The sequence below is a fragment of the Staurois parvus genome, unplaced genomic scaffold (genome assembly GCF_062004578.1).
Source record: "Staurois parvus isolate SC_StPar_1 unplaced genomic scaffold, SC_StPar_1.0 ptg000087l, whole genome shotgun sequence".
NCBI lineage: Eukaryota > Metazoa > Chordata > Amphibia > Anura > Ranidae > Staurois > Staurois parvus.
In genome coordinates this window covers 7,734,712-7,744,319 of record NW_028317883.1, presented here as the reverse complement: position 1 = coordinate 7,744,319, position 9,608 = coordinate 7,734,712, and the positions used below count along the sequence as shown (strand labels likewise).

General features: G+C 43.0%; 1 pseudogene; it reads left to right on the top strand.

Annotated features, from left to right (window-relative positions):
* Positions 1 to 6,611: 6,611 nt before the first annotated feature.
* Positions 6,612 to 6,713, top strand: LOC149468413 (U2 spliceosomal RNA; annotated as a pseudogene).
* Positions 6,714 to 9,608: the final 2,895 nt, after the last annotated feature.

Sequence of the window (9,608 nt, the reverse complement as noted above, 5' to 3'; positions counted from 1 at the left end):
AGTCTAAGTCCCAGGGTGCTTGTTCACCAGAGCCCCTGATGGTGGGGATGGACTTGGAGCTCCCTGAGACCAGGTCGTGGCTACTGGGTGCACCCGTCAGTGGTAGCAGTATGCGCAAGGGGCTCCCACGGGGAAGAGTCTGATGTGAGGAGGTCAGAAGACCCCGCTGCACGGGATGGATGGATGAGCAAGGTCAGACGGGCCGGGTCGGTAACAGAGAGAGCGGCAAGGTACAAGGCAGCGGGCATAGAATGGTCGGGTCACACGCCAGGTCAGCAACAGCAGGTCAAATCCAATAGGGGGCATTCAGAAGAGAGGTCAGGCAAAGCAAGGGTCAGAATAGGAGAAACAGCAAGGTCAGGTACAATCCGGGTCAATAACTTACAGGGTACAGGTTCACAGGATTCAGGATGCAGGAAAGACCAGAAGGCACTGAATGACAGCTCAGGGTCGTTTAAATATCCCGCCCTGCGCTGCCATTGGTGCCCAGCGGGCGGCCGCGGCTTCTACTGCGCATGCGCGAACTCGAACGCCGCGGCCGGCCCGGAACCAGTGCTCGAGTCCCTGCGCCGGGCGGCATACTGCGCCTGCGCCGGGACCAACGCGGCGGGGATCGAGGGGATCCCTGACAGGGGTACTTGGAGAGAAGAGGAGCAAAAATCATGGGTGGGAAACCCCAGAAGAGGAGGTTTGGGGACTCTCTGTTCAAAGTCATTGCGCAGAGCAGGTACAGTGGGGATTGAAAGTTTGGGCACCCCAGCTAAAAATTTGTATTAATGTGCATAAAGAAGCCAAGGAAAGATGGAAAAATCTCCAAAAGGCATCAAATTACAGATTAGACATTCTTATAATATGTCAACAAAAGTTAGATTTTATTTCCATCATTTACACTTTCAAAATAACAGAAAACAAAAAAATGGCGTCTGCAAAAGCTTGGGCACCCTGCAGAGTTAATATCTTGTACTGCCCCCTTTGGCAAGTATCACAGCTTGTAAACGCTTTTTGTAGCCAGCCAAGAGTCTTTCAATTCTTGTTTGAGGTATCTTTGCCCATTCTTCCTTACAAAAGCCTTCCAGTTCTTTGAGATTTCTGGGCTGTCTGTCACGCACTGCTCTTTTAAGGTCTATCCATAGATTTTCAATTATGTTGAGGTCAGGAGATTGTGAAGGCCATGGCAAAACCTTCAGTTTACGCCTCTTGATGTAATCTCCCATGGATTTTGAGGTGTGTTTAGGATCATTATCCATTTGTAGAAGCCATCCTCTCTTTAACTTCAGCTTTTTCACAGATGGCATCAAGTTACCATCCAAAATTTGCTGACATTTTATTGAATCCATTTTTCCTTCTACTCGTGAGATGTTCCCTGTGCCACTGGCTGCAACACAACCCCAAAGCGTGATTGATCCAACCCCTTTTCATTAAATTCTGTGCCCCTTCTTCTCCAAACGTACCTTTGCTCATTCTGGCCAAAAAGTTCAATTTTAAGCTCATCGGTCCACAGAACTTGTTTCCAAAATGCATCAGGCTTGTCTATATGTTCATTTGCAAAGTTCAAATGATGATAATTTGTGGTGAGGACGTAGAAGAGGTTTTCTTCTGATGATTCTTCCATGAAGACCATATTTGTACAAGTATCTCTTTATAGTGGAATAGTGTACCACAACTCCAGTGTTTGCCAGATCTTTCTGGAGGGATCGTGCAGTCAAACGTGGGTTTTGAATTGTTTTTCTCACAATCCTGCAAGCTGTTCTGTCTGATATTTTTCTTGGTCTTCCAGATCTTGCTTTAACTTCCATTGTTCCTGATAACTGCCAGAGGATATCGACATCTGAAAACGCTTTGCTATCTTCTTATAGCCTTCTCCAGCTTTGTGAGCATCAACTATTTTCAGTTTCAGTTTTCTAGACAACTGCTTAGAAGAACCCATGGTGCTGATTGTTGGGGCAAGGTCAGATGAGTCTGGGCATTTAAAACCTTTGAGATTGACATCACCTGGTGTACTCAGGCGATGATTGAGAACAATCCATGACACTGGCAGGTCTCAGCTTGGCAAAGGGGGCAGTGCATGCTATAAATTCTGCAGGGTGCCCAAACTTTTGCAGACGCCATTTTTTTGTTTTCTGTTATTTTGAAAGTGTAAATGATGGAAATAAGATCTAACTTTTGTTGACATATTATAAGAATGTCTAATCTGTAATTTGATGCCTTTTGGAGATTTTTCCATCTTTCCTTGGCTTCTTTATGCACATTAATACAAATTTTTAGCTGGGGTGCCCAAACTTTCGATCCCCACTGTAAGTATAGCATGTTTGGTATTTTCAGAAAATAAAAGCTTTAGACTCAGTCTAAATTCACTTTATAACTGCACCTCCTACCTTACAGCCTTAGAGCCTTGCTCTGGGGCCGGGCTTTAAGGACAGAAACATGCGTGCCTTAGAGCAACCCGAGGCCATGTATGTATTATTCAGGTCTTTTCATCCAACTCATGCTTAGAATCACTAATATTCACAAATCAAGACCTCTGGGTTTTGCATCATTTGGGAACAATAAGTACTGCAAAATAGTCAATGGAAATATACAACTGTAGTCATTACAAAGCCTAATTTTTCACCCAGCCTGTTTGTTGTCAGTGATATTGTAGGTATAATCTATCATACTGGAAAATGTGAGAAGAACTGGGAAATCTTGAGAAGATGCACCTGCACTCAGTTTTAGTTTTCCTTAAATTTTTTTAAAAAACTGAAATTGGATTTGTTGCTATGGTTAAGACCTCTTTTTTAACCTTAATGGTAATAAATTGGCAACTTTACATCATAATCTAGTAATGCAATGCAAGCCATATGAACAGCTCCACTGTGGCTTGCCCCTGCCCCCTCTCTCATTCCTCATTGGCTCACTGGCTGTGATTGACAGCAGTGGGAGCCAATGGGGAAGGAGAGTCCCCAGAAAGCTAATGTTTATCGTGCACATCGCTGGATCATGATGGACCCCAGGTAAATATTAGGGGGGCTGCTGCACACACTAGGTTTTTTACCTTCATGTATAGAATGCATGAAGGTACAAAACCTTGAGCCTTTACAACCACTTTAAGCATTTTTTTTGAGAGGCAGAACCTGTGCATTGGCATCCAACACCCAGGTTTTGTAGGCTCCAATGCAGCTAATAATGCTTAATGTGTAGACACAACACACATACAGCTAGTATGCTAAAAACAAAAAATAGAGCTATAGCCCCTAGGTGAGCATGGGTACAAATTGGGCAGTAACATCACGGTTTGATGTCACCACCAACAGACCTAAGTATGAAATGAGAAGTCACAAGTGTGGGGGGGGGGGTAATTTTTTTAACTTGTTGTAGTCTTAATAAGTGATTTTTGGATTAACCACTTGAGTCCCAGCTGCTGGCACTGGGATGGCTAGACGCTATCCATGCATCATTTTAAAGCAGTGCTCATACTGTGTGGGTTCCTGCAGCCCCCATAGACTTTAGCTCTGGAACTGCCAGCTGTCTGTGACAGCTGGGACCTACCCCAAGCTACTCATTTCTGCTCCTGGGCTTTCAGTGGTCACACCATGTCATGAGTGGTATAACATCAGTTCAAGTACGATGGCTGGGATGGAGCTTTCTCAACTGTATCCAGCTATATAGTGAACTATTTCTGCCTGATTGCAACAATCTGAAGGGGTTAGAAAGCAATAGAATGGCACAAACTGTACTAATGGAACACAGATTAGGGAAGGAGAAAAGAAAAGCAGAAGAGGTGACAGAAAAAACTCTGCTGCCAGGGAGACACAACAGTGTTAAACGTAAGCTGGCCATAGACAGTTAGTATCTCACCCGGATCAACAGGAACTGGCCCAGATTTGAAACATGTATGGGCAGGCTGAATGTATCCAAGTGATCAATCAATCAAACAACTTGGGTACAACTAGTCTGCTGGATTTTACATGTGATTATAGGTAGTTATAGCCGCTAGCAATAATTACTGTCTTCTCCCAGAGAGGACAGCTCCCCCACCAGGAGAACACAATGGCTCTGCAAGAGGGATTCCCCTGTCAACCAATGGTTGCAGGAAACAAATTTTAACCTTCTATGGCCTGCATGGCTGTGGATAAGGGGGTACCACCAGTCCTTCTGTGTGGGGCTCAGGACAGAAGGGGGGCCTAGGCAGCTGGGTGAATCAGATGTGTGCAGGGAGGGTGATTGTCATGGTGGGGAGCAGTTACTGGAACCGATCTCCTGTATGGCTCTCTCTGCAGTAACTTAAAACTGGCTTCTTCTGCTCTTCCTCCTGCTGGCTTTCAGCTGCTGCAGAAAGAGCCATACAAGGGATCGGTTCTAATATTTGTCCTCTCCTCTACTGCACCCATCACCCTTCCTGTGCACTATATGTTTCCCCCTGATGCTCAGGTCCCCCTGTGTGCCCCCCACAGGAGGAAAGGTCCGATAAATATTTCATATGTACCAGCCCCTTCCTTTCCTGAATGAACACAATGAGTGATCAGTACTGATCACTCACTGTGTTCATTCCTACAGTTTTAAATTTTTTATTTTTTTTTTGGATGGGGGGGAGCTGTCAGGTTGGATGTATGGGGCCCCGTGGTTTCTAACAGCAGCCCTGATGGCCTGCCTTACAAGGCTAGTGCCTTTATCTTATATCACTGACATTCTGTCCTTTCTCCCTCATGGGCAGCCTGTGAACTTCTACACTGTACATCTTCTATCAGCCTTCCTTTCTAATTGAGATATGCCATAGGCTGGAAATGTACATATTTTAATTACAGAAAACAACAAATAGTTTTTGAGACCAAGGAGAGGGTAAGAGTTTCCAATAAGGAAGTGACTGCTTTGGACTTCAACAAAATGGCGGCCTCCAGCAAGAAGAAACAGGAGCAATGCTGGAGGCAATTTACAGTACACACTAGTTTTGGTAGCATAATTATTAATGTAGAATGTATTGTACAGTTGCAAGAAAAAGTATGTGAACCCCTTGGGATTACGTGGAGTTTTGCATGAATTGGGCATAAAATTGTGCTCTGAACTTCATCTAAGTCACAACAATAGAAGAACACAGTCTGCTGAACATATTACTACACAAACATTAGATGTTGCCATGGTTTAATTGCACATAACATGTAAACATTCACAGTGCAGAGAGGAAAAAGTATGTGAGGCCCTAGCTTAATGACTTCTTCCAGAGCTAATTGGAGCCAGGAGTGAGCCAACCTTGACTCCAATCAGTGTGATGATATTGGATGTGTTGCTGACAGCTGTCCTGCCCTTAAAAAAACACACATCTGTTTTGGGTTTACTGGTTTCAAGAAGCACTGTCTGATATGAACCATGCCTCGCAGAAACGAGCTCTCAGAAGACCTACGATCAAGAATTGTTGACTTGCATGAAGCTGGAAAGGGTTAAAAAAGTATCTCCAAAAGCCTTGATGTTCATGTGTCCACGGTAAGACAGACTGTCTACAAATGGAGAAAGTTTAGCACTGTTGCTACTCTCCCTAGGCATAGTCGTCCTGTAAAAATGACTGCAAGAGCACAGCGCAGAATGCTGCATGAGGTAAAGAAGAATCCCAGAGTGTCAGCTAAAGACCTACAGAAATCTCTGGCGCATGCTAACATTTTTGTTGACACATCTACAATAAGGAAAACATTAAACAAGAATGGAGTACATGGGAGGACACCACGGAGGAAGCCATTGATGTCCAAAAAGAATATTGCAGCACGTTTGTAGTTTGCAAAAGAGCACCTGGATGTTCCACAGTACTACTGGTAAAATATACTGTGGACAGATGAAACCAAGATTGAGTTGTTTGGGAAGAACACACAACACTATGTGTGGAGAAAAAAAGGCACAGCATACCAACATTAAAACCTCATCCCCACTGTAAAACATGGCGGAGGGAGCATCATGGTTTTGGGCTGCTTTGCTGCCTCAGGGCCTGGACGGATTGTTGTCATTGATGGGAAAATGAATTCCAGAGTTTATCAAGACATTTTGCAGGAAAACGTGTGACCATCTGTCCGCCAACTAAAGCTCCGCAGAGGATGGGTGATGCAACAGGACAATGACCCAAAGCATACAAGTAATTCAACAAAACAATGGCTGCAACAGCACAGAATACGCCTTCTGGAGTGGCCCAGTCAGAGTCCTGACCTCAACCCGATTGAAATGCTGTGGCATGACCTTAAGAGAGCGATTCACACCAGACATCCCCAGAATATTGCTACACTGAAACAGTTTTGTGAAGAGGAGTGGTCCAAAATTACTCCAGATCGTTGTGCAGGTCTGATCTGCAACTACAGGAAATGTTTGGTTGAGGTTATTGCTGCCAAAGGAGGGTCAACCAGTTATTAAGTCCAAAGGTTCACATACTTTTTCCTCCCTGAACTGTGAATGTTTACATGTTATGTGCAATTAAACCATGGCAACATCTAATGTTTGTGTAGTGTTATGTTCAGCAGACTGTGTTCTTCTATTGTTGTGACTTAGATGACGTTCAGAGCACAATTTTATGCCCAATTCATGCAAAACTCCACGTAATCCCAAGGGGTTCACATACTTTTTCTTGCAACTGTATGTTCTTTTGTTAAAAACCACTAATCGCTTCTCGGCCTTTTGGCTAAGATCAAGTGTAGTATCTGTTCTTATCAGTGTCCAGTGGGGGTGCTACCGGCCATTCTGGCTGTTGTATAGTACCCTCACTGGTATGATGGGGGTCCGGAAGGCTGGACCGGAGGGACAGAAACCAGGGAGCGCCATGATTCGTTCTGGGGTCTTGGGAGTAATTCCTCTGGGAAAGCTGGAAAGACCCAGTACCTCCTGGTTTGGACGGATCTGCCTTGGTCTGGCCTGGGGCTGAGGACGCAAAAAGTCCGCAAACTCAGTGCCCCCTGGGGAAGACGCTCTCAGGGGTGTCACTAGTAACACTTGGGTGTGGGACCCCACGGTGTGAAGATGACACATGGCCACTGTTTTTCACCTCTTTTTGCACAGCGCCCTAAGGACCAGGTCTTTTGGCTAAGTCCAGGGCAATTTTTGCTACGGGCCTCAGGGCCTGGTCTGTGCACAATTCGGCATGGTACCACTTTTTTATTTTTTTCTATTCTATTATTTATTATGCACTCCCACGTTTTGTCACTTTTTACTTTACTTATGTGTGTGTTTTTCCACGGATGGAGGGTGTGGGTCCTCGGGCCTACTCTGAAGTCTAGGGGGAGGATGTGTGGCCTTTTGGTTCCTTCCTCCCCTGATCCCTAGGGGGTTTTCTCTCCGGGAGAACCCCCTGACCTAGTACTGGATGTCCGGCTTCGGCTGGGCATAAGGAACGGTGGTCCACCAGGCCTTTTGGCCAGGAGGACCAAAAGGGAACCTTGTCCCTGTCAGGAGCTTCGTGCCCCGGGGGATCAGGGTAACGGTTCAACCTCTTCGGGGGTAGGACAAGCACACCCCTAAGTGCACTTTTTCGTGTGGTGTTCGCACTTGCACTTTTTTTGTGATCACTTACGGGTTTTTCGCTGTAGTTTGCACGTTTGCGGACTTAAAAAAAAAAAAATGTGTATGTATGACTATGAGCAAGGGACCTTAGATTGTAAGCTCCTTGAGGGCAGGGACTGATGTGAATGTACAGTGCTACATAAATTGATGGTGCTATATGAGTACCTGTAATAAATAATAATAAATGAGCCAGCATTGCAAAATACAGCCACGACCAAAGAATTAAAAACAAGGACACCACAACAGGTTTATTCAATATTGCAAAAACATATGGGACTGTTAATTGTCCAGCCATTTACAGCATAACCTCCTAACTGATCTGTAAACAGAAATCTAATTGGTTCCTATAGATTTTTAAGCTTTACTGAAAAAAAAATGTGTGCAGGTTTATCTATGTATGGTAAAGCATTAAAGTACAATAGAATAAGTATTCCACTAGGGGGAGACAAAGGAAAATACAAATGTTAATCACACTGATTGTAATTGAGCCTTGGGATATTATTTTATAATGTTATTAAATAGCATTTTATGTTCCACTAACCTAGCTGTCTCATTACAATATTTATTTGCAGAAAATTGAGGATATACCATTTAAAGTTGAATCTGGGGCATTGTCAAAGGCCTGATTAACAGATACACTGTATACCTTGTTTATGGTTTTCTAGGAAAAAAGATGTGATATTTGTGAAGTGGAGAGTGGGGGGTGAGAGTTTTAGGACAATGCATTATTACCTGTTCTGCATGTGGTAGTGAGGCATTTTTGCTAACCGTTGCCAAGCAGGCTAGTGCAATTTAGCCATGTGTGTATAACCTCACCCTTGTAAGAAGGTGGCAAAGGAAGGGTTAAACCAGCAAAGCCTTCATGCGTATAGCTCACACTGGAGTGTAACTCAGGACACACATTCATTCACACAGTCAAAGCTGCAAGGATTCTCTACAGAAAAGATGAAAGAAATGCAAACATACAGTAATTTTTATCTGCCGACTGTCCCTAATTTTGTTAGAAATGTATCCATAAAATATAAAACCTTTATATCCATATTCTATATCCATATATAGTTTTTTATTTTTGGCAAACTAAATGGTACAATGGCCGTTAGCATTTACATGAATAAATTTTTTTTCATGACATGCCTTTTTTTTCTCAGTGAATTGTAGCGGAAATAATGTTGTGTCCAGTGCACTGTGCATCAGTTGGTTCAGATCAGTGTAGCAATGTTTCTATGTTTCTGATTATATATACCTATTTGTGACTGTGCAGGTGTAGATAATGTCGATTGTGGGGCTGCTTACTGACAGGACATAACAAGAGATGTATTGGAGATGAATGACTTTCTAAAAATCCACTTTACAGTAATTCACATGATTAATCCCTTTGATCTATTTTCCAAAATAAAAAATGCCCCACTGTAGGAATTCTTCCACTGTGTGCTTTTATCATTTTTTCATAAAAATCAAAAATATATGTATCTCTTGAATTCATAAATGCTGTCCATACATTGTCTGGAACACATAACTAGACAAGTATGTGGGTGAAATAATAGGGGGAAAGTGAGTTTTGCTAAGGTTAGTGGGGTAAATTACTTTTTGGGGGAACTCTAAATTGAATATTATTTTATTTTTTAGATTAAGCTGACAACAAAGAAAACATTTTTCTAATAAGCTGCAGAAAGGGGATAGCTTAAACAGTATGCTCTAGGCATGGAAAGTGGTGCTAATGTGTTTTTTTTTTTTTTGTGGGACATCTTTTTTACCATGCAGTACAAGCAGCCACAGAAGGCATGACAGAAGGTTGTCTGACATAAATAGAAAAAAATTGTATCAGGGAGAAATGGCTAAAAATCACTTATCCAAGACTGATTAATTTTGAAAGGCTAATCTGTTTTGTGCTGACAATTTAGTTTATTTGGAGGTGACTATGCCACCTTTCTATATTGGAAAACTTTTTTTTACATAGAATCCTTATGAGTAGTTAAGTATTTAGTCAAGTGTTTAGTGCAGATTTAAACAGCTCAGGTCACTGGTCCAGTTCACACACTAAGCAGTTAATTAGGTCATTTATTTTACTATATAACAGGTTGCTTAAGGCTTTGGTTGGGGAC